Raw genomic sequence first — 25,235 nt, 5'->3', positions numbered from 1 at the left:
TCAAAATGGATTAAAGGTCTAAATGTGAGACCTGAAACCACAGGCAGTAACTTCTTTGGCATTGGCTACAGAAACATTTTTCTGGGTATGACTCCTCTGGCAAGGGAAACAAAAACAAAACTGGAACCACATGAAAATAAAAAGCTTTTTTCACAGTGAAGGAAACCATTCACGGAACAAAATGGCAACCTACTGAATGGGAGAAGATATTTGCAAGTTATATATCCAGTAAGGTGTTAATACACAAAATATATAAAAATATATAAAACTCAACACCAAAAACAACAATAACAACAAAAACCAAAAAAAAAAAAAAAGAAAAAGAAATCAGAGAACCCAAAATAAAAATGGACAGAGGACCTGAATAGACATTTTTCCAAATAGGACATACAGATGGCCAACTACCTAAAAAGATGCTCAAACTAATCATCAGGAGAATGCAAATTAAAACCTCACTGATATATCACTTAACACCTGTCAGAATGTCTAATCTTAGAACACAAGAAATAACAAGTGTTGGTGAGGATGTGGGGGAAAAAAAAAAAAGGAACACTCCTGCATTATTGGTGGGAATGCAAATTTGGGCAGCCACTTGGAAAACAGTATGGTGTTTTCTCAAAAACAATTAAAACTAGAATTACCAAATGAGTCAGTAATTCCACTACTGGGTATGCACCTAAAGGAAAAAAAAAAGACTAATTTGAAAAGCTATATGCATCCCAATGTTTATTGAAGCATTATTTATAATAGCCAGGAAACAGAAGCAACCCAAGTATCCATGCATAGATAAATGAGTAAATATGCGGTATGTGTGTATGTACACACACACACACACATACACACACACAGAGAGGAATATTACTCAGCCATAAAAAAAGAATTAAATCGTGTCATTTGCAACAACATGGATGGACCTACAGGGTATAATGCTAAGTGAAATAAGTCAGTCAGAGAAATATAAATATCACACAAATTTCACTCAAATGTGAAATTTAAGAAACCAAAGGAAAAAAAGAAAAGAGACAAACCAAAAAAACAGACTCTTTAACTATAGAGAACAAACATGGTTGTCAGTGGTGGGCGGGGGAGAGATGAAATAGATAAAGAGGATTAAGAGTATATTTATTTTGATAAATACACTGAGAACTGAGAAATGTATAGGATTATTGAATCATGATATTGTACACCTGAAACTAATATAATACTGTGTGTTCATTACATACACTTGGATTAAAAAAGAAAAAGGAGAGCAGATCTCATGTTAAAGGTTTTTAACCACAATAAAATAAAACCAAAACTCAAGAGAAAAATAACACATAATCATTTACATTAGCTCCCCCCATTCAATGAAATACTTATGTATAAATCTAACAAAATATATATAAAATCTATATAAGGAAAACTGCAAACCTCTGTTTGAAAGATACCAAAGAATGACTATATAAATGGAGAGATGGTTTCCAAGTTCATGGGTAGGAAGACTCAATTTTGACAAGATATCAAATCTTCCCAACTTGGTCTATAGATTTAATACAATCTCAGAAGGGATGAATACCCAGCTTCTGCATTGACATGGATAGAACTGGAGGAGATTATACTGAGTGAAATAAGTCAAGCAGAGAAAGTCAAGTATCATATGGTTTCACATATTTGTGGAACATAAGGAATAGCACAGACGACATTAAGAGAAGGAAGGGAGGGGCACCTGGGTGGCCCAGTGGGTTAAAGCCTCTGCCTTCAGCTCAGGTCGTGGTCTCAGGGTCCTGGGATCGAGTCCCGCATCGGGCTCTCCGCTCAGCAGGGAGCCTGCTTCCTCCCCCCTCTCTCTGCCTGCATCTCTGCCTATTTGTGATCTCTCTCTCTCTGTCAAATAAGTAAAAAATAAATAAATAAATAAATAAATGATTTTAAAAAAAAGAGAAGGAAGGGAAAAATGAAGAGGGGTGAATCAGAAGAGGAGATGAATCAGGAGAGACTATGGACTCTGGAAAACAAACTGAGGGTTTTAGAGGGGGTGGGCATGCGGGGATGGGTAAGGTAAGCCTGGTGATGGGTATTATGGAGGCCACGTGTTACATGGAGCACTTGGTATTATACGCTAACAATGAATCATGGAACACTGCATCAAAAACTGAGGTATGGTGTGGCGAACAACATAATGTAATAAAAAAATAAAACAAAGTAAAAATTAAATAAAATGTAAAAAAAAAAGTTCAATAAAGGTTTTACATTGTAATAATAATAATAATAATATTAATATTAATATAGTCTCAATCAAAATCTCAGCAAGTTATTTTGTGGATATTGATAAACCAATTCTAAAGTTTATATTGAGAGGTAAAAGACCCAGAATAACCAACTCAGTATTGAAGTTGACTTCAAGACCTACTATAAAGCTATAGTAATCAAGATAGTGTGGCATTTATGAAAAAAATAGATAAATCGGGGGCCAGGGGGACAGAGTAGAGAACCCAGAAACAGACATAAATACAATCAAGTGGTCTTGGACAAAGTAATACATGATACCATGGAACATAGATAATCTTTCTCACAAATAATGTGGGAACAATTGCATATCCACATTCAAAAAATGAATCTAGACACAAACCATACCCTTCACAAAATTAATTTAAAAATGGGTCAAAGACTGAAAACAAACAAACAAAAAAAAGCAATCTGTAAAACCTTCTAGGAAATAACATAGGAGAAAACCTGGATGACTCTGGGTATAGTGAAGACCTTTTAGATAAAACACCAGAGGTACAATCTATGAAAGAAAAACATGAGAAGCTAGACATCCTTAAAACTAAAAATTCTGCCCACAAAAGCCAATGCTAAGAGAATGACAAGACAAGCTGCAGAGTGGGAAAATAAAGGACTGTTATCCAACCAATATAATGAACTCTTAAAACTCAACAATTAGAAAATAACGATTTAATTTAAAAAATGTGCAAAAGACTTACCAAAAAAGAGGTACGCTTAGTAAGTAAACATATAAAAATATGTTCCACATCATATGTCAGCACGGAAATAAAAATTTAAAAAAGTGAAATTCCACTACACACCTATTAAAATGGCCAAAATCCAAAACACTGACAACACTAAATAGTGGTGAGCATGTCGAACAAAAAGAACTCTTATTCATTGCTGATGGGAAAGCAAGATGGTATACTCACTTTGGAAGATTGAGGCAGTTTCCTATAAAACCAAACATAATCTTACCATATAATCATATAACCCAGCAATCCAGCTAGTTCTTCCTGCTATCAAGCCATAGAATGTGGAAGAAACTCAACTGTGTATTACCAAAATAAGTAATATATGAATAAAGTGTACCTGAAAAGGCTACATACTACATGATTCCAACTACACGGCATCATGGAAAAGGCAAAACTATGAAGACAGTAAAAAGATGGGTGATTGCTGGGGGGTTGTGGGGCTGGAGGAAGAACTGTAGAACACAGAGGATTTTTAGGAGAGTAAAACTATGCTGTATACTGCAATTGTGGATACATGTTATCACACATTTGTCCAACCCCATAAAATGTAGAACATGCAGAGTGCACTGTAATGTAAACTGTGGACTTTGGTTGATAATGATGTCAATTTAGGCTCCTCATTTGTAGCAAATATTCACTATGGTGTGGGATGTTGAAAGTGGGGGAAGTTGTACATGTGTGGGGACAGGATGGCATATGAGAATTCTCTGTACTTTTCACTCGTTTGCTACAAACCTACTTGAAAAAATAAGGTTTATTAATTTAAAAAAACAAATGAAGTTTAAAAACTAATGCTATTGTCTGACAAGTTGTTATAATATTAATGTGCACATAATTTAATTCTATTTAAAACTATTTTCAAAAACAAAATACTTTATAAGTATCACATATCTATACATATTAAACCAAAATATTAAAACTATTTTTATATTTGATTATCTCAACATTAAAATTGAATAAGCAGCATAATTATTCTTGGCATATGTCCATGTATTTTAAACAGTTTCTTAGCTATATCTCTTTCTAATATTATGTTGCTATTTGGGGTGCCCCTCACCCCTGATAAAGAATGTACTCTTTTGGGTGCCTGGGTGGCTCGGTGGGTTAGGGCCTCTGCCTTTGGTTCGGGTCATGATACCAGGGTCCTGGGATCAAGGCCCACATCAGGCCCTCTGCTCAGCGGGGAGCCTGCTTCCCTTCCTCTCTCTCTGCCTGCCTCTCTGCCTACTTGTGATCTCTGTCAAATAAGTAAATAAATAATCTTTAAAAAAAAAAAAAAAGAATGTACTCTTTTCATTATGCTCTTACTAACTTTTTTCATTAAATTATCTGCAATCTTTTAAATTTCATGTTATGGTTAACACATTTAAAGTTTTTGACATCATCTATGGACTCTGGTCTCTATAATTTTAGCTGAGAAAATATTCTCTCTGTGAATGTGAGATAACTCTAAAGTAAGGGCAAATTCTGCTAACTGGAGAATATTCTTATATGCTATGTATTAAAATGAATAAATATTTCAGCCCAAATATTTTCACAGCAATTGTCTTTTTCTTTCCATTAATAGAATCTTACTGCGATAAGTACTTTTACAAGACAAAACTTGTCAAAGATAGTGCTCTATACATGATTCTTTTTAATATTTCATTAAATGGAGTTGCTGGAAAATCAAGGGCCTTCTCAATGTCACTGCATTCCTGTACAGAATATATATGCAATTTTTTGAAAGTTAAAAAATCTGAAGACATTCTGGGGCTCATATCATTGAATAGGTTGTTACAGATTTTGAACAATTATGCAGCCAACATTTGGAGGACTTAGGTAAAAAATGAAATAGTGCACTATCATTCTGAAAACCTCTGATTGATTTAAAAAACACTTCTTCCAAAGCTTAAATATTTCTAAAATCTGCTTTATAATGGGCAACAAGAAGAAAGCAGGCACCGCTTTCCTAATGAATTTCTTTTTTTTTTTTTTTTTTTAATTTTTTTAAAGATTTTATTTATTCATTTGACAGACAGAGATCACAAGTAGGCAGAGAGGCAGGCAGAGAGAGAGGAGGAAGCAGACTCTCTGCTGAGCAGAGAGCCCGATGCGGGGCTCGATCCCAGGACCCTGGGATCATGACCTGAGCCGAAAGCAGAGGCTTTAACCCACTGAGCCACCCAGGTGCCCCTCCTAATGAATTTCTTAAGCTGCTTGATTGGACATAATTATTGATGATAAAGGCCACCGGCAGCAATTCCATGCCCATTTTCCTCTATTGGTTTAGTGAAAACACAGGTTTCATCATGATGTGCTCCACCAAACTCTGCATTCACATTTTCAGTACAAAAACAACTAATTTTATTTTCAATGTTGTACTTTCACCTGAATTTATAATGCCATGCCTCAAAATGTCAGATATTTCATATTGTACTACATGAACTTCCAAAAGCTTTACTTTCATCTTAAGAAATTTTTTTTAAAAAAATCAAATAATTATTAGAATTAATTAATTTTCTATTTATAGCATCTGGTGATACCCATACAGAATTTGCTTAATTTACCTGTCTGTGCAGTTTTCTTATATTAATGGAACCGACATGTTAATAGCTGTCACATCACTTTTTATATTTGCAGGATAAAACTTCAAATAAAAATGAGAAGAAATAGAGCAAGCATTTGATCTACATAAATGAAAAGTCATGTTTTGCAGACAGATAGGGAAATATTTTCCACTGTAGTCTCCTGGGCTAATTAGTTCTTTGGGGGAATGATCTTCATAAATTAACTGCTCATTTGAAGCAGATCTGATTTTTCTGTAGCATTCTGTTTTTCCACGGTCAGTGATATTGCTGTACTCTTCATGGTAGGTAGTTAGACTCGTCAACAAATACTTTTTAGGATAACTTTCATCATCAACCTTCTTTAGTAACTGGAATTCAGCACTAGTTTTTAAATAACTGTTCACTTTTTAAAGCTCATGGCATCCAAAAGGATTTTTTTTTTAAAAAGCAACAAAAAGATTACCAGATATAATGCATAAATACTTGAAAATAATCACTGTCGTGACTGTGGCCAGCCAAATAGTTGCTAAGTCACTATTTCCTGCCCACATTTCATGTACCTACAGGCTCTAATTTTCCAGATTGCTCTCTGACCCTGGTGGCCGGAGCCTGGGCAGTTTCACACACCTTGAGCATGCTGGATGTCATGTGGGGCGCAGCACAAGTGGTCCATAAGGGCAGTGGTACTACTTCTACCGTACTGAACACTATCACCTAAGCACATTGCTTCAAGTCCTTGAAAACAACTTTGTAATATAACCCCTGGAAATGATCTGACGAAGAGAGGCAGGACATACCGGTCATTCTCCCAAGTACAGGCATTTGGTAAAGTGAAAATTCAATGCGTGGTACATGCATCTCAGATGCTATCCGGTGAGAGACTATGACAGAAACCCTAAGAGCACTGTAGATGTTCCCCAAAACTGCACTGGCTTATTTTAATGCCCAATGAGTAATAGTATTTTGTTATAAATTAAAAGGAAACCAAGAAAAAAAAAAAGTCTGAATCTGATGGGGAAAGAAGGCAACAGGCATAAACCAAGACTATGTCATTTAAAGAGGAATTAAAGATTCCTTAACCACACTCCAATAGATAGTGAGGGGTACAGAAAATGAAAGATGTTGTGTGGCATAAAAGAGAAGAAAAATATTTTATGGGAGATCGTTCTAAGAAGATCCATCCTCAAAAGATAATGAGTGCCTGAATTAGGATGCTTTCAATGACAAAGAACAGAAATGAATAAAATAATAATGAAAATAAGTTTGGTCATACATTGTGATTGCAAAAATGCCTAAAAACTCTTGGGTTTTTGTTTTGTTTTGTTTCGTTTTTAATCTGTGCTCTTTGTTATGACTCTTCCTTGGAACCCTGTGACTTGCTTTGGACGATATGACACTGACCTATGTGTCACAAGCAGAGGATTATACAATACTTTCATCTTAGAGCTTACCTTCTTTTTGCTTTTGGGAACCCTATGACCACTATGATGCTTACCTAAGCCACCTTGAAAAATGATGCATGGCCATGTGGCCAACTGATCTCCAACACATCGACGACTCCAAGTCAAGTACCAGACACGTATATGAGGCTCCCACTGACGGAGCCAGCCCAGCTAAGCCAGTCCAGATCAGAAAAGCCACTAAGCAAATGCATAAAATCAGGAAAAGACTGAATGTTTGTTTTATATGGTTTAGTTTGGGGTGCTTTGTTACACAGCAGTAGGTAAATGGATATATAACAGGCTTTTTGTAAAAAGTGAAACAATACAGTACAAAGATGTATAAAGACCAGTAACTCTTCCTTGCCATCCATCTCTACTCCTTAGCACCATCAATTTCACCCTTGTCACCCTCGGTAAGCCTGACAGATACCTTTATAGACCTTTCCTCTTTAAACATATGCATTTATTTATTTTCTTGTTATGTTAGGTTAGTCACCATACAGTACATCACTGGTTTTTGATGTAGCGTTCCATGATTCATTGTTTACATATAACACCCAGTGCTCCGAGCAATCCGTGCCCTCCTTAACACGTTTTTTAAAATACATATAGAACTTCGCTTCACACACAGAAAGTGATTATGGGTGTTAGTTGGAAATTTGATTTTTTTTTTCAACTTGATTATCCATTACAAATGTACGAGTCAGTCAATGTAAATTTATACTTTCCAGTTTTTTAATTTTTGGGGTAATGACTTTGTATACACACACACAGATGTTATTTTCCTTAAGTAAGATGATATCAGGCATTTTGTGCAGTTTTTTTCCTTTATCTACCTTTGCTTGCCCCCCACCCCATTCCCTCTCACAAAACAGCACACATAACAACGTGGCAGGGATCTTTCCATACTGCGTCCCTGCTGAAGTACCATGTATCAATATACCTAAACTAATACACATTTGTGTGCATGCATGTAAAACTAGGAGATTTTTGCCAATTTTACTTTCTAAATGGGACCTTATAAAATATTTTTCTTAGTACACATATTTCCTACTTCTAAGTTTTCTAATCAATAACACCTATGGGATTCCCTTTGTCAGTTAGCATGGTTCTGATCCATTATCTTTGATAGCTGTAAAATAGTCTCTTGGTATAAATGTGCTATAATTTATTTCCCTATTTCCCCTATTTTGTTTGTCACTTTGGTACTACTTTCTGCCTCTATGAATAATGTGGCAATAAACACATGTATCCATAGATCTTTATATCCTCAGTTTTTATTATCGGGAGAAAGACCCCAGGAATGCTGTCAAAGGTTAAGTATATCTTTAATTTTAATAGTTGTTTCTATACCGTTTTCACAAAAGATTGTAACAATTTATGCTATTAGCTGCACAGGCATCTAATGAGCATGAAATAATCTCTCACTTCTACATATTAATTTGTTTTAGCCTGACTTCCAGTGAGCTTGTGCATCTTTTTGTGTGTTTTTAACCATCTGCTTTGGTCTTACGGGAAACACTTGTGTATATGCCATTTTCCTCTTGGCTACTTTCAACTTTTTTTCAGTTTGAAGTAAATCTTTCTATTAAATAAATACTAGCCACCTCTCATTTCTGTTGCATTTCTTTTTCAATTTAATTGCTTGTCATCAACTTCAATTATGGCACTTGATCATTGAATTAATTACCACTAAGAAGATTTTTACTGACCCCAGGACATGCAAACAATATTGTCACATTCTAAGATGTAGCTTTTTTACATTTTATTCTTTGATTATATAGAACTAACTTTGGAGCATCTGAGATAATGATTTTTTCCTTACTTTACACCAATAACCAGTTATGCCAGTACAATTCATTAAATAACTCATCATTTTATCAATGAATTAAACTACCACATTTATTCTACATTAAGTTCATACAAAACATAAAACATGTATATTCTTCTCTACTGAACTGTTTATTTATAGATTGATTTATTAACACTGACTTTATGTGATTTTCCCCCATCAGGTAAGCACATCACTCTGATCTACTCTCTGTTGATACATTTTTTTAGCTCTCCTGCACCGCTTTTGTCTTTAAACATATACTTAATCTATATCATGAAATGCATTTTATATATAAAACTGTATAAAATATATATGCAGTACAACAAATGTAGTAAATTAGTACTTGTATATACAACAGTTTAAGAAATAGAACATTACCATTGGTTTTGATTTTCCACGATTCCTTCCCCAGCTAAAATTTAAGTCTTACCCCTAGCACAAGGAAGCACTAAATTTCTTGTTAATTGGCTACTTTTCCCCCCAGTGTTAGTAAAATTGCTAGATTTTAGGGTGTGCGTATGCTTGGTTTTATTAGGCAAAGTCAAACTGTTTTCCAAAACTGAAAGGTGAATTCACACACCCAGTAGTGGTCAATGAAAACTTTGGTTCTTCTTCCTTCCTCATGTTTCATATTGATGGACTTCTTGGATTTCTGTTCATTTTGAGGGTATGAGAAAGTTCACTACACACGCACGCTATTCCTGAGATGGAGAATATCTCAAATGCCATGAGCCAGCTACATTTCCTTCATAGTAAAAAGGAGGATCATGTCTTTTCCCTTTTTAAAATGTGTGGTTTGTCTTTTTCATATTGATTCATGAGAAATATTTATACATTCTGCAAGATAAGTCTTTGTCATTTGTGTGATTACCAATGTCTTCTCCTACATTGTGTCTTGTCATTTCAATCTCTTTATGGGGTCTTTCAATGGATAGATGTCCCTACTCTTAAAGAAATCATATTTATGCTTTATTTATGCTTTTTATTATTTTGGGTTCAGGAAAACTTTTCTCCCATTGAAGGCATAAAAAGATTATCCATTTTTTGAAGTTTTGAGCTAGTTATCACTAAATTATCCAGAAATGATTTTTATTTATGATGCAGGATGCACACCCCTTTCATTTTTCCCATGTGGAGAATTGCTTTTCACCACAGCACTGATTATTAAACAGGCTTATAATTTTCCTAATAATCTGTTTGCCATCTGTTTATGTAGTAGGTTTCCTTATCTCTATAGGTCTCTTTCTATTGGTTTCTCTAGAAGATTTTTTTGGTCTCTCCATTATCCAGTTAAGGCAGTTCCCTTTTATTAACAATTCAGTAAGAATTTTCATTAAGAATGATTACCATGTTTTATTGCATCCATTGAAATTTATTCTTCTTATTTGGCCAGTCAAAATGATGGAATAAATTTATAGATTTTTCTAAAATTAGTCATTCCTAGAACAATCTTATATTAGTTATGACACATTTTTAAACTCAGTGTTGAATATAATTTGCTAATATTTTATTAAGAAGTATTGCATGTTCTCCCATCCAAGTACTAACCAGGCCCGACCCTGCTTAGCTTCCGAGATCAGACGAGATTGGGCGCGTTCAGGGTGGTATGGCCGTAGACTATGCAGCCACTCTGGAAAACAGCATGGAGGTTCCTCAAAATGTTGAAAATAGAACTGCCCTATGACCCAGCAATTGCACTATTGGGTATTTACCCTAAAGATACAAACGTAGTGATCCAAAGGGGCACGTGCACCCGAATGTTTATAGCAGCAATGTCCACAATAGCCAAACTATGGAAAGAACCTAGATGTCCATCAACAGATGAATGGATCAAGAAGATGTGGTATATATACACAATGGAATACTATGCAGCCATCAAAAGAAATGAAATCTTGCCATTTGCGACAACATGGATGGAACTAGAGTGTATCATGCTTAGCGAAATAAGTCAAGCAGAGAAAGACAACTATCATATGATCTCCCTGATATGAGGAAGTGGTGATGCAAAATGGGGGCTTAAGTGGGTACGAGAAGAATAAATGAAACAAGATGGGATTGGGAGGGAGACAAACCATAAGTGACTCTTAATCTCACAAAACAAACTGAGGGTTGCTGGGCCGAGGGGGGTTGGGAGAAGGGGGTGGGATTATGGACATTGGGGAGGGTATGTGCTTTGTTGAGTGCTGTGAAGTGTGTAAACCTGGTGATTCACAGACCTGTACCCCTGGGGATAAAAATATATGTTTATAAAAAATAAAAAATAAAAAATGACCTTATTTAAAAAAAAAAAGAAGTTTTGCATGTTCAGGAGTGGTAGTGGTTTTATGGTATAACTTATTGTATACTATTACACACTCTTTTGTTAAGTACTTATTGTATACTCTTTCACTGTAGTTTTGTATGTAAGATTGCACTACTAAAAAAAAAAAAATGGGAAGCGACCTTTCCACTTTATTCTCTAAAGATTGGAATAATTGTTCTCTGAGATATTTTATAGAAATTACCTCTTTAGGGGCGCCGGGGTGGCTCAGTGGGTAAAGCCTCTGCCTTTAGCTCAGGTCATGATCCCAGGGTCCTGGGATCAAGCCCTGCATCGGGCTCTCTGCTCAGCAGGGAGCCTGCTTCCTCCTCTCTCTCTGTCTGCCTCTCTGCCTACTTGTGATATCTGTTAAATAAATAAATAAATAAAATCGTTAAGAAAAAAAAAAGAAATTACCTCTTTAATTAACTGGGCCAGTTGTTTTGTTTGTGGGGATAGATTAAAACATTGTTTTAATATCATTAATGTTTATAAAGAGCATTCAGATTTTCTGCCCATTTTCTCTCATTCACTCAAGTTCATTAAATTATATTTTTGAGGATTTGATTCATGTAAATGCTTCCCCATTTATAGGAAAGTTTATTATGCATATTGCCTCTTACTTCTATTAACCATTGTTGAGACTCCACTTTTGTCTCTTTTCCTTTTTTATCATTATTATCTATGCCTTCCTGTTCTCTTTCCCTCCCCACTTCTCTCTTTTCTACACACACACACACACACACACACACACATATCTTTGTCTTTATCATTAAACCCTATTTAAAAAAAAATATTCCTGCTCTTCTTTTATTATTTTCCTAGTTAATTTTTTACCCTTTTGGCCTTTGAATATAAGGATTTTGGAACTGTAAAGTTCTTTAGCTACAACACAACTTTTCCATTGCTTTACAGATCTAAATATTTTCTAGTGTCCATATAATTTCTTCCTTGATCCATGGGTAAAGAATATTAGAGATATTAGATAAGATATTTGAATATCTTATTCAATATAAGTTTATTTAATAGTTTATTTAAATTTTGAAAGACAAGTATATGATTTTTTTCCTAATGTATGCACATTAGCACACAGCTACACATATTTGTTTATTTATATTTACTTTCATTACCCTTTTTATATTGACATCTAATCTCTTCAGCTTGTCTGGAAAATTTAGTGACATGATACTAATTTAGCGAAACTTCGTGAAAAAATTTTTTGAAATAGAAAATGATCAGTTATTTTAAATTGTCGAGAAAAAAAACTTTTGGGGGCAATATTCCACTTATCAATCTATCTATCTATCTATCTATCTATCTATACACACACACACACACACACACACACACACATATATATTTTGTTTGGGTCATCTGTATTCTCTCTCAATTGCTGAGACATATTTCACAATATCTTGCCATGATGGAGATTTGTTGTTTTTTTCCCTTGCAGATCCATAATGCTTTCACTTACATAACTAGAAGTATATTATCGGATGATTACAAGTTTGAAATTATGCTGTTTTCTTAGTAAACTGAATCTGTCTTCTCTACAGGACAGCCCTCTAGGGGCACCTGGGTGTCCCAGTTGGTTAAGTGTCTGCCTTGGGCTCTGGATCCCGGGATAGAATCCCACATCCAGCTCTCCTAGTGGAGTCTGCTTCTGCCTTTGCTCCCCCCACCCCTGCTCGTGCTCTCTCTCTCTCAAATAAATAAAACCCTGGAGGAGGGTGAAGAACAGCCCTCTACCTCTTCCAAAGCTCTTCAAACCTTGCTGTCCATGATATCTGAAATCTCAACAGCCATGCCAGCTCCAAGGTATTTTCCTGTTACATTTTTCTATTGTGGTTTTGCAGTCTGTGGGTACATTTGTGGTTTTTTCCTCTGGTAAATAATCTATATGTGTATTGTTTTAAAATATTTTATTTACTTATTTGACAGACAGACATCACATATAGGCAGAGAGGCAGGCAGAGAAGGGGGGGGGGGGAAGCAGGCTCCCCGCTGAGCATAGAGAGCTCAATGCAGGACTCCATCCCAGGACCCTGAGATCAGGATTTGAGCCGAAGGCAGAGGCTTTAACCAACTGAGCCACCCAGGCACCCCTGTAAGTGTATTTTTTAAATACATTTAAATCTTTTAAATGCAGAGAATATTCTATTTGCATTAACTATGGTTATTGGTATACTTGGATTTGTACCTTTTATATTGTGTGCTTCCTATTTATTCCAGCTTTTTAAAAAAGGTTTTAGTTATTTATTGGACAGAGAGAGAGGGAGCACAAGCAGGGGGAGTGGCAGGCAGAGGGAGAGGGAGAAGCAGGCTCCCAGATGAGCAGAGAGCCCTATGTGGGCCTGGGATCATGACCTGTGGCAAAGGCAGATGCTTAACTGAGCCACAAAGGAGCCCCTATTCCCGTTTTTTTATATTTTACTTTTATTTCCTTCTTTCTCTTTTATTTTGGAATGAGTTCATGTTTCTTCTTTACTAATTTGGAAATTATACACTGGTTACTTAAGAAACTATAATACAAGTTAATTTGTTAATAAAGTATAAAGGAGGCACCTGGTTGGCTCAGTAGGTTAAAGCCTCTGCCTTCAGCTCAGGTCATGATCCCAGGGTCCTGGGATCAAGCCCTGCATCAGGCTTTCTGTTCAGCGGGGAGCCTACTTTCCCCTCTCTCTGCTTGCCTGTCTGCCTACTTGTGATCTCTCTCTCTGTCAAATAAATAAAGAAAATCTTTTTTTTTTTTTAAAGAATAAAGTTAATCAATATAGTCACTCCTCCACTGAAAATGCAAAAAGAAGAAGAAAAAATCCATGATATACACTGATAAACTTTAATTTAGGTCATATCCTTTCAGATTTATGAACCCTATTCAGGGTTCAGACATCATATAGGTCTTGTGCTTCTCAACCTCACCAAGGTCCCTATGGGCATTGTTTCTCTCAGTTCAACCAGTGATAGTGAAGTCTTGCCCTAGTATAGATGATCTATCTAATCTCACATTATAGGTCCTAGGCTTTCTTCTTTCCTTTGGCTCAAAAGTTTCCTTAAAACTGGGTTTAGGCCTGGGGCTCCTGGGTGGCTCAGTTGGTTGGGTGTCAGCCTTGCACTCAAGTCATGATCCCAGGGTCCTGAGATCGAGCCCTACATCAGGCTCCTTGCTCAGCAGGAGCCTGCTTCTCCTTCCTCCTCTGCCTGACATTCCCCCTACTTTGTGCTCTCTCTCACTCTCTCTCTCTCTCTGCCAAGTGGATGAATAAAATCTTAAAAAAAAAAAAAAAAAAAAAAAGAAAGAAAGAAAGAAAAGGAAAGAAAAAAGGAACAACTGGGTTTAGGCCTCCACTAACTGACAGATTCCAGCAGCAGAACATTGTCTGGAAAACTCTCATTTATCCTTTGTGATCACACTTTGATATAGTCTCTGGCTACTGATTTTTTTTCTCTGATTTTTTTCCTTAGGTGCATTAGATATTTTTTAAAAAGGGGATATTGGTTAAATTGGTTGGCTGGATGGCTCAATTGGTTAAGCATCTGCCTTCAGCTCAGGTCTTGATTTTAGGGTCCAGGGATTGAGCCCCACACTGGGCTCCCCACTTAGCTAGAGTCTCCTTCTCCCTCTGCCTCTGCCCACCACCCCAACTCATGCTCTTTCTCAAATAAGCAACTAAAATCTTTTTAAATTTTTGAAGATTTTATTTACTTATTTTAATTAAGCATTTTAAATATTGTGTACTGGCTAAGGTTTCACTGCTCTCTAGGCTGCCATATTGCCCAAAATATATGTCTTTGGCCTTTTACACTTCATGAGAACTCTAAGATCATTGATTCCAGTTCTAAAAAAATATATATATATATAATTAAACAAAGTGAAATACATTAACTTTAGGGATTTTAATCAATGGTCAATAAATACATCATTAAGTTTGGATTGAAGTGACAAACTCATAATATTATTTCCCCAGTTTTCTGGTTCCATGTCTGGAATTGACAGACAACTGACTTAATATTAAGTTACTAGGATGGGTAGATTAATAAGCACCTTAATGAATTCATCTACATTAAATCCCTGAACTCTAAGGATCTTTCCTTGCTGGGAAATATAGAAGCCTTCACAAATAAGCACAAGCAAATGAAATTAGTCTTTCAATCACTGGGCAGATAATTAAGTATTAGGATCCTTGGCTTTTCTCCTCATGTTTATTAGATGTTCTTCATTACTCAGACATGGAGCTGAAGAGTTCCATCACTGCCAGCTGGTGTGACTTTGTGACTTTGAAGCCTTTGCTTCTGGTGTCGCAATTTCAGCAGGGAGCTATAACCTCGGAAGCCTCTTGTTTGGGTTCCCTCATAGAAACCATACCAAGCACTACTCTTCAGATACTCTCTGTAGCAGTGGTTTTAGTCCAACATGAGTTTCAGTTCCAATCCTGCCATTTTGAGCAATGTGATCATGGCTTATTCTTCTCCTCTCTACACGTTTTTCCTTTGCCTTAAGGTGAGTGCTTCCCAAGTTAGACCTTCTAGGAGTCTGAAAGGTTTGAATGATTGTGGTCAGTGTTGATATGCACTTCATGTTGTTTTCTATCCAGTTGTGAGAGAGTTGTGACAGCCACGAGACAGCAAAGGCAAGTCCTTTGATTCATGGATAAACATGATTTTCCTTGTTTGTCTCCTTGGTAGATGAGCAACGTGCAGTAGTGAGATAAGAAGGCCCAGCCTCGGGCCGCCTGGGTGGCTCAGTGGGTTAGGCCGCTGCCTTCGGCTCAGGTCGTGATCTCAGGGTCCTGGGATCGAGTCCCACATCGGGCTCTCTGCTCTGCAGGGAGCCTGCTTCTTCCTCTCCCTCTCTCTGCCTGCCTGTCTGCCTGCTTGTGATCTCTGTCTGTCAAATAAATAAATAAAATATTTTAAAAAAAGCCCAGCCTCATGTATATGTTCTGAAGACCTCCCTACTCAGATTCTTTGAGGGGCTTACCTGGTCACAGTATCTCTCATGAGCCTGAGGAGGAAAACCAAATGCATAATGTGGGCCATAGTCTACCAGATAAAATATCTAGTGACATTTTTGCCTGAATCCAGTGAGATAGGCATTCTCATCTTTATTTTACAGATGGGAAAAATCAGGGCTCAAAGGAGCTAACCAGCCTAAATCTTGTGAAATGATTAGCACATAGAACTTCAGGGATAGAAAGATACAACTAACCTCTATATTCATTTCCTTTGAATCACCTGGCGCTGCTCATGGAGTTGAGTTCCAGGCCTGCATCTGTCCTTTGCAAGGTATTGAATGTGGGAAGGGCCATAATCCCCTCTTGTTCTCATTCCTTCCAAAAATCAAAGATGAGAAGGACAGTATTTTATCCCATACCATTGTTTTAATCATATTTAGATTAAATAGCACATGAGCAATGTGTTTGGAAGGTTTAAATACATAATAATCAAGCTGGTCCTTGGGAGATATGTCCTACAACCGCAGTACTACCGTGATGTAAAGATTAAGGATCCACACTCTGGAGTGAGACCACCTCCGTTAGAATCCTGGCTTGCCCATTTATTCCCTCCCTGCAGACTGAACACAGTAAGAGCAAGTGCAGGACAGGTTGTGTTGAGGCTTCGAAGAGCAAATGAATACCGTACATGGTACATGGCTACTGTACATGGTCAGTAACGTTAGCTGTTAGAAGCCCCAATATATGCCTGGTTACGGGGAGTATTTTAATAGTGCTCTATGCCTGTGCCCTTATGTATAAAGTACATACCCATGCTTGCAATACATACGCATGTACATATCCATGCTTGTGAGCACTTGACTCGTGAGAACATCCCGAACACTCTGTGGGAAAGCTACGTGGCCCACAAATCTTCCTTTTATCCTCCCGCTTCCTACTTTAATGCACTTATTCGCCGCATCTTTCAACAAATAGTATCATGTGCCTGCCCACTGTGTGCAGGAATCTCAGCTGGTATCCGAGGACAGTGAAGAGGAGGAGGGGGCAGGAATGGGAGGGTGCAGATGGACAGCTCCCCAAGGAGGAAAAGGGAGTCTGCCCACACAAGACACTCCTTAGAGTGCGGGTGGGGTAGTCAGCAACAAAGGATTATGTTCTTGGCAGAAGCAAAGCCCTCAGGGCATTCCAAAGAAGCTTCTCTTTTTCTTTCATTGGAGTTCTGTGCTGGAGCTATAAACCCTCCAAATGAGTTGAGATCATTAGGGAAGCTCCACTGATCACTGGTGAAAAAACGTAACAATTGAAACCAGAAGCCTCAGAGTGGGAAGCTTGTGGAGGGTTACAGGGGAGAGGATGGGAACAGGGATGGCTCTTAATACTTAATAACAAATACTAATAATGGCAGAGAGTCAGAGACTAATTAAAAGTTTCTAAAAAGAGAGATTAAAAGAGATAGAGAAAGGAATTCATCCGTAATATTTTGCCTGACTGGAATCAGAAAGTACTATGGCCTAGGGAAGGGAATAAAAAAGACAAGGAGCCTGGCATTTGGAGACAAGTCCTGACTTGGGTGACTTGAGCCACCTTGGCAAGCACTTTCATCTCTCTAAAACTTAACGTTTCTTATGTGCAAAGTGGCGCCTGGCTTTCTATCTCATTGGGTTTAGTAAGTAACAAATGTGCACTGAATCACACTACATAACATGAGCAAACTGCTTTCTTTCCTCCAAGGAGAAGCACTGCCCAAGAGTTGTTAAAAATGACCTCTAAGTCCTTTGCAACTTGACAATTTTATGTCATAAATAAATAAATAAATAAATAAATAAATAAAATTTCTGAACTGGTATTTCAAATAGAGAAGGTAATGGAACTTGGAAATTAAATGATATTCTTAAAGGACTTTTGCTCCAAATATTCCTATTACTAATCTATAACAGTCTCTGATACATTTTTCCCATTAGACATTCATTTCTTTGGTGTAATTCTACATGACTTCATCCTCTTCTAATGAAAGCGCAAGTTGATAAGTCATCACCTACCACTAACAATGAACTTCAAATTAAGAGGCAGACAGTTTCCTAAGCAGACAGTTTCATGGTCTGTAGGAAAGGAAGTAATTGACAAACTGGACATTTGTAATAGCTAGTATAATGCAGGCTTGAGTAGGGAGAGAGTTGGCAAATGAATCTGCCTCAAAAATGTAACTTGTGAAGCACTATAAGCAAAGATAAATGAGATTATTGAATACCTACTGTGTGTCAACTATGTAGCTCACTCAATTTGCATAAGAATTAACGAGGCAAATCTTTTACAGAGAGAATTTTAAGTGCAGAATGAATTCATAACTCACCCAAAGTTAAAGGACAAACAAGAGAGGTAGGAATTGACTCCAGTGTCATGTTCCTTGCCCACTCTCCTGCTTCCCATGCTCAAGGCCTCAAGAGGTTTCCAGAATTGCTTGTCAATCACAGCCCTGCAAATGACTCTAGAAACAAATGATTTATAGAATTACCTGATTTTCCAATCTGTATTTTTGGAGGTGTTTCATTATTTGTGAGTCCACACTTAATACATTTCCATCTTCTTTCTCCTTTTAAATTCCCTAATTGGTTGATTGGTACCTCGTCCTCACAAGAGGTTCTTGGAGGCAACATATGGCATTCAGTCTTAAGAGTCAAAATTCAGTTGATGATTGTGAAAGTGAAGAACCTAAAGCCCCTCCTTAGAGAGGCTGATTCAGTGGTTATGAGAGGGTGGTTGGAAATCTGGATCTCATTTTTTTTTTTAATTGCACTCCTGGGTATTTACCCCAAAGATACAGATGTAGTGAAAAGAAGGGCCATCTGTACCCCAATGTTTATAGCAGCAATGGCCACGGTCGCCAAACTGTGGAAAGAACCAAGATGCCCTTCAACGGATGAATGGATAAGGAAGATGTGGTCCATATACACTATGGAGTATTATGCCTCCCTCAGAAAGGATGAATACCCAACTTTTGTAGCAACATGGACGGGACTGAAAGAGATTATGCTTAGTGAAATCAGTCAAGCAGAGAGAGTCAATTATCATATGGTTACACTTATTTGTGGAGCATAACAAATAGCATGGAGGACATGGGGAGTTAGAGAGGAGAAGGGAGTTGGGGGAAACTGAATCTCTTTTTTTATCCAGCACAGCTTCACCACCCCACTGTGGGCAATACCAAGGTACTTAATACAGAAGCCATTCTTGGAGCACAGAATGGCCTGAGGCAGGTGTTAGTTGAAATCTGAGTTCAAATCTACATCCTGCCATTCACAAGTTCTGTGAATGTAATACATTTCCTCACACGGCCTCTGAGAGCCAGTGGCATCACCTATAAAACTACCGGAAGAATTTCTGCCTCATGGTGTAGGCTTGAGAACAAAATGAGGCAGTGTATTAATGCCTAGCTATGAGTAAATGGTTTCTAGCGGTAGGGTAGAGAAGCAGAGATCAGTAGAAGTTCGTTATAAAAATGCTGGAGCCCTTTGCCTGGGTGCGAATCCCAGCTGACACATTTGCCAGCTCTTTAGCATTGAATGAATTCCTTAACCTCACTCTGTCTTAGCTTCCTCATCTTCAAAATGAGAATATCATAAGGGAAAATGAGAATATCAAGGTACAAAGTCAAAATATTAAGTTAGCTTTCTCATTAAGTCACTGTAAATATTAAATACACTGATATCTACAAGGAGTTTAGGACCCTGACTGACAGTAAATTCTATTATTGATATCAATAATAGTTCCGTAGAGTATCGGAAACCCATCTGGTTCTCTCCAGTGCTGTGGGCAAAGTAATTACTACCAAACACTGTTAAATAAAAAAATAATAATAAAAATTAAAAAAAAAAAATAACAGCCAGTGTTGGGAATACCAGTGATGGGAAACCAGAGTAAGACTTTTAGATGATGTCCAATGTTCCAGAAATTAAGCATATGCCTGTCAGAGAGTTCCTCTACCAACCTTTGTCCTCTTCTAAAACCAAAGCACATTCCAAGGGGAAATTTCATCCATATGCTTCCCATTGACTCATTTACTCCTAAACCATCCAAATATTATTGGATAAATATTTGGTGCTTAAAGAGAAATATGAAAGAATCACAACATGATTTCTTAAAACATTTTTTTTTCCCTGCCAGACAAGAAATCACATGTTGGTAAACAAACTTGTCAACCAAAGTGAAGTGACAGATATTATCATCCTGACTTTTTTCCACTACTCCAGTGTTACTGTGGATTTCAACTGCTTTCACTTGCTTCACATTTGCCTTCCTCTGGTCTGTGTGTTTCATTTCCTCACCCCTATTTCAACTAGATCTTGAGGGTGGGTAGATTTTACTCTCCAGTTGTGCGGCAAAGAAAATCAGGTCTGACACTTATTTCTACATATATTTGTATAGAATGAAAAAAATGCCAGGAAGAATTCCTATGCTTATAGGCAAATAATTGGATATTTAAAAATCTGAATTAATCAATCTACTTTTGTGGTTTTTATTAGGAGGTTTTACCAGAAGTGTGACAAAAAAGGAAAAGCCCTTGACTGATGGATATATGCATTCATCTGCTCACGTCAATGTCCCCTCTACAGTATTTTGAATTGATATTAAGTCAGATTGGCAACTAACTCTATAATATATGGCAGAAAATGGTAAGGGCATAGAGAGGCATGAATATTCTACAGAAATGCAGAGGAAGAAGGGGTTCATTTTGGTAAATTTGTTCATAAATTTTTTTAAAGATTTTATTCATTTATTTGACAGAGAGAGAGATCACAATCAAGCAGAGAAAGAAGGGGAAGCAGACTCCCCGCTGAGCAGAAAGCCCGATGTGGGACTCTATCCCAGGACCCTGAGATCATGACCTGAGCCAAGGGCAGAGGCTCAACCCAGTGAGCCACCTAGGTGCTCCTGTTCATGAAATGTTTTAAGCAAAAACCAAATGTGGAAGGCTTTACAAAGGATGAGTAGGATTTTATACACCATATTTGGATGAGCTATGGACTGTCCAAACAGTAAGACTAAAGACCAGGATGCACAAAATGACAGGCAATACTCAAGAAATAACCTGTCATTCTGTTAGATCAGAGCAAAACTTGTAGAACAAACCACTGAATCAAAATCAAATTTCAAGGAACATAAAAGTCATCCAAGGCAAACAGAATATGTGAACTGGGTCTGGTTTATAGTGGTTTCAGCCAATGGTCCTCCAAATGCCAAATTTGGCTTGATAGCTACCAGTGATGGGAAACTCAGTATCTGTCCAATAGTCCTTGGCATGTTTGGAAATCTATGATTATTATGTGGAATAAATATTTACCTGCAAGTAATACTTTTACGTATCTACTGGATTACAAAGAATAAGCATAGTCTTTCCTTACAACACTAAAGATATTTAAGGAAAATAATAATTTATTTACTTACTCACCATCTCGTTGAGTCTATGCTCCAGATTCTGAACTAATAATTGGATGGATGGCAGTGATCAAACAGATCCAAACTCTGCCTTTATATAGCCTCTGGCCCCATGAAGGACACACGCAGGCAAAGAAAATACACTCTGAGAGGTGAATGATGAGAGAGTTTCAGGTACTGAGGAATTACATCAGAGAGGCGCAGAATCCAGATTAGTGAAAGTGGAAAAATCCTGGTATCCAAAATTATGCTCTTTTTTCTGACAAAATCTCAATTCCTTCAATTCTCTTGCTTACTACTTTGTTCACTTTTCTGTGATCATGTTCTAATCTGCCTTCCCTTCTTAAAAATTGGAAGTAATACTGTGATTCCCATCTTAATAGGGAGTATTAATTATCTATTTTTATATGTTAGATTTCTAAATATGAAGTTTCAATACGTAACAAACATTCATGTTAGGATGACCATCTTTCATTATTTTATTATTTTATTTTATTATTACACTTGCAATAAAATCCCCCCAAAGTTATCGAGGCAAACGTGTATACATACAACACCCAAACACACACACACACACACACACACACACATGCTTACATACACATTTTTGTTATTATAAATTTTTGCAATTGCTTCTTTCTCTTGGACTTCCTTTTGTAGTACTACACCCCCCATTTTAGATACAGCACATTTCTCCAGCTTCTTCAGGACACTTTGAATTCTAATTCTGTCATCCAACATATTCCTACCATCATGTCACCTGTATATTTGATGATCATGAGCCTTTACTTCTCATCCAAGACATTGATAGAAATGTTAAACAAAGTAGGACAAAGTCCAGAGCCTGAGGGCTATCACCATTCTGCGTCCTCAGTGTTGGCATTGATCCATTAATCAGCACTCATGGGGACCATCTTTCAACCAGTTACAAAACCAGTCCATCATACCTCCATCAAGCCCCCGTTCCTCACTTCTATCTACAAAGACATTAGGGAAGACTTTGTGAAATGGCTCATAGAAAGCTAGATATGCTGTATCGACTTCCTTTCCCTGATGTACCGTGCTAGGCTATAAATACTCTAGAGTGAAATGAGGTCAGTCTGATTTGACTTACTCTTGGAGAGCTCATGCCATGACCAAAGTGAAAGTGGTACTCTTTCTGTATGATGAGAACTTCAGAATTTGGGAGCTGTAAAGGATTGTAGAGATTATCTCATCCAGGCTCATCATTCCACAAGTGAGTCTCAAGCTTGAAATAACTTTGCCCATGGTCACACAGCTAGTCAGAGCTTGAAATGTAGTTATAACTTATATTCCCCTCTTCACACTTAGGAGGAGTGGAATTGACTTTAGAAAAGCATTTCTCAAAATATATTCCATGGAATATTACTTCTAGGCTGAAAAAAAAATGTCCCCATGTTCAAATGCATTTGAAAAACCTGTGCATTGCTGTGTTAGTGATTCACAATTTATTCAGTCACTTACTGATTGTCCCCTATGCATCAGACCCAATGCTAGGCACGGGGATAGGACCGTGAATAAGATCTCTTACAGATTTTCTTCTGGGGGAAAGACAAACATTAAATAATTACTCGAATAGAAAGATTACTATGAATTGTAACTTGCTCTGAAAGAAATTTAGAGGGTGTTTGGGAGATGGGGGGAGTGTGAGAATCATCCTGAGAAAATGACATTTGAGTACATAGAAAGCTCAGATTAGAAATATCTTGGCATACCCAACATGATGAAGGAATAGGGGAGGTTGTCAACCATGACCTGAGAAGAACACATAAGAGCTAAAGAAAAAGTTTGCTGGGGATGTCAGAGGAAAAAATAAAAATATGAATATAAAGTACTTTGATACATTTTGAGAAAGAGGACGACCCAACTTCATTAGCATTTTGAAAATATTACACTGGCTGCTCTGGTGAAAGTAGTGTGTGGCGGTGAGAGGACGAACGCAGGAGGCTGTCAGAGAAATTTCAGGAAAAAGATCTGGAATGGAGAAATTGGCCTCTTCAATACTGACCTACTGTTTAAAAAAAAAAATGAGTGAAACTATTAACCTCTTTATCATTTTTTCCCCATGATTTTCCAAACTTGACCACAGAATCATTATTTCAGTAACACCTATTTTACTCCATAAAATTCTGATGAACACATTTTAAGAAATGTTGCTTTGGGATATCTCAGGCTAAAGTCACATTCCAGGCCCTTCAAAAATGGTAACAGAACTTGCCATTTGCTTGGTTTGGAGAGTGTTCTTTGTTTCTTATCTTCCCAGCAGATGATGCTTTTGTTTTTGAGGGTCACCCTGGTGCCTGCTGGTTTACTTTCATTCAAGTTTCCATGTGTCAGGCTTAAGAGAAATGCAAGCCCTCAAAGTAATCCTGATATATAACTGTGTTTACTTATGTATCCTTTCATTCCTTACCTTTCTCTACTCACCCTCAACTCACAATGCCATCTGTTTTCAGAATGGAATTCTAATAGCTCATTAAGATTTAGCAAAACTAACTCCTACATTAAAAAAAAAAAAAAAAGCCTACTTCCCAGACTAATTAACCAGCAATGAACTTCACTTTTGGGTACATTTCCGTAGGCTGATTTAATCTCTTTTTAAAATAAAGATTGAGGAATAACAGGACCAGAAGGAGGGGCACCAAGGTGTCAATATAAAACAATAATCAAATTCTACATGGCGTAGTGTGATTCCTGTACATCATCAGCTCTTTTAATCTGTAAGGAAGGACTTCTCATCTTTGGATGTGTGCATGGATTACCTCTGGGCCAGGATGAAGGCAGATCCCAACTTAGTGCATCTGAGGGGGCCTGAAATTCTGCTCCCAGCGAGGCTTGTAGACCCGGGACCACACTCTGAGCAGTAGGAGTGTGAAGCACCATTTCAACCTTGCATTTCAGGGAATCTTCTGATGGAGTATTTCAGCAATCAGTATCAGAAAATCCCAATCTCAAAAAGCCTTAATGATGACACTGTTCTATCTCACACAATAAATCCAGTGATGGGGCGGCTCCAGCCATGATATGTGAGCATCCCAATGATGTCATCAAAGATGCAGGTTTCCTTCACTCTCCCCACTCTACTCTTCTCAGCAGTGCCTCCATCCTAAGACCCCATCTTCTGGTCAGGATATGGATACAGCCATTTCAATGTCCTATTCAGATGTGACAACATCCTGAGGAAAGTATTTCTCTTCTACAGTTTTCTTCTTAAGAACAGTGCTACCCTGGGACACCTGGGTGTGTTGGTGCATTGGGCAGCTGCCTTTGGCTCAGGTCATGATCCCAGAGTCCCAGGACTGAGGCCCACATTGGGCTCCCTGCTCATCAACAGTGTGTCTGCTTCTCCTTCTGCCCCTCACCCTGCTCATGCTCGCTTTCTCTCTCTCTCTCTAATAGAAAAAAATAAAATAAAATCTTTTAAAAAAGGAAAAGAAAGGAAAGAAGGAGGGAGGTGGGAGGAAGGAAGGAAGGAAGAAAGAGGGAGAGAGAGAGAAAGAAAGAGGATCAGTGCAACCCTGGATGACAGTCCCCAAGCAGATATCCGTCAGATTTCACTGGCCAGATCTGCACCATGTGCACTAGGGTAAAGGTGCACAGGTGCACAGGGCAGGTACTCCACCTTATGTCCTCTGCCCACACCCAGATCACCTGCTATTTTTTGGGCAAAATGCATTTAAGCCCTGATTCTTCCTCGAGAAAC

The sequence above is a fragment of the Mustela putorius genome, unplaced genomic scaffold (assembly GCF_011764305.1).
Source record: "Mustela putorius furo isolate JIRA1106 unplaced genomic scaffold, ASM1176430v1.1 tig00000596_pilon_pilon_pilon, whole genome shotgun sequence".
NCBI classification, from domain to species: domain Eukaryota; kingdom Metazoa; phylum Chordata; class Mammalia; order Carnivora; family Mustelidae; genus Mustela; species Mustela putorius.
Note: the sequence above shows the minus strand (reverse complement) of the source record.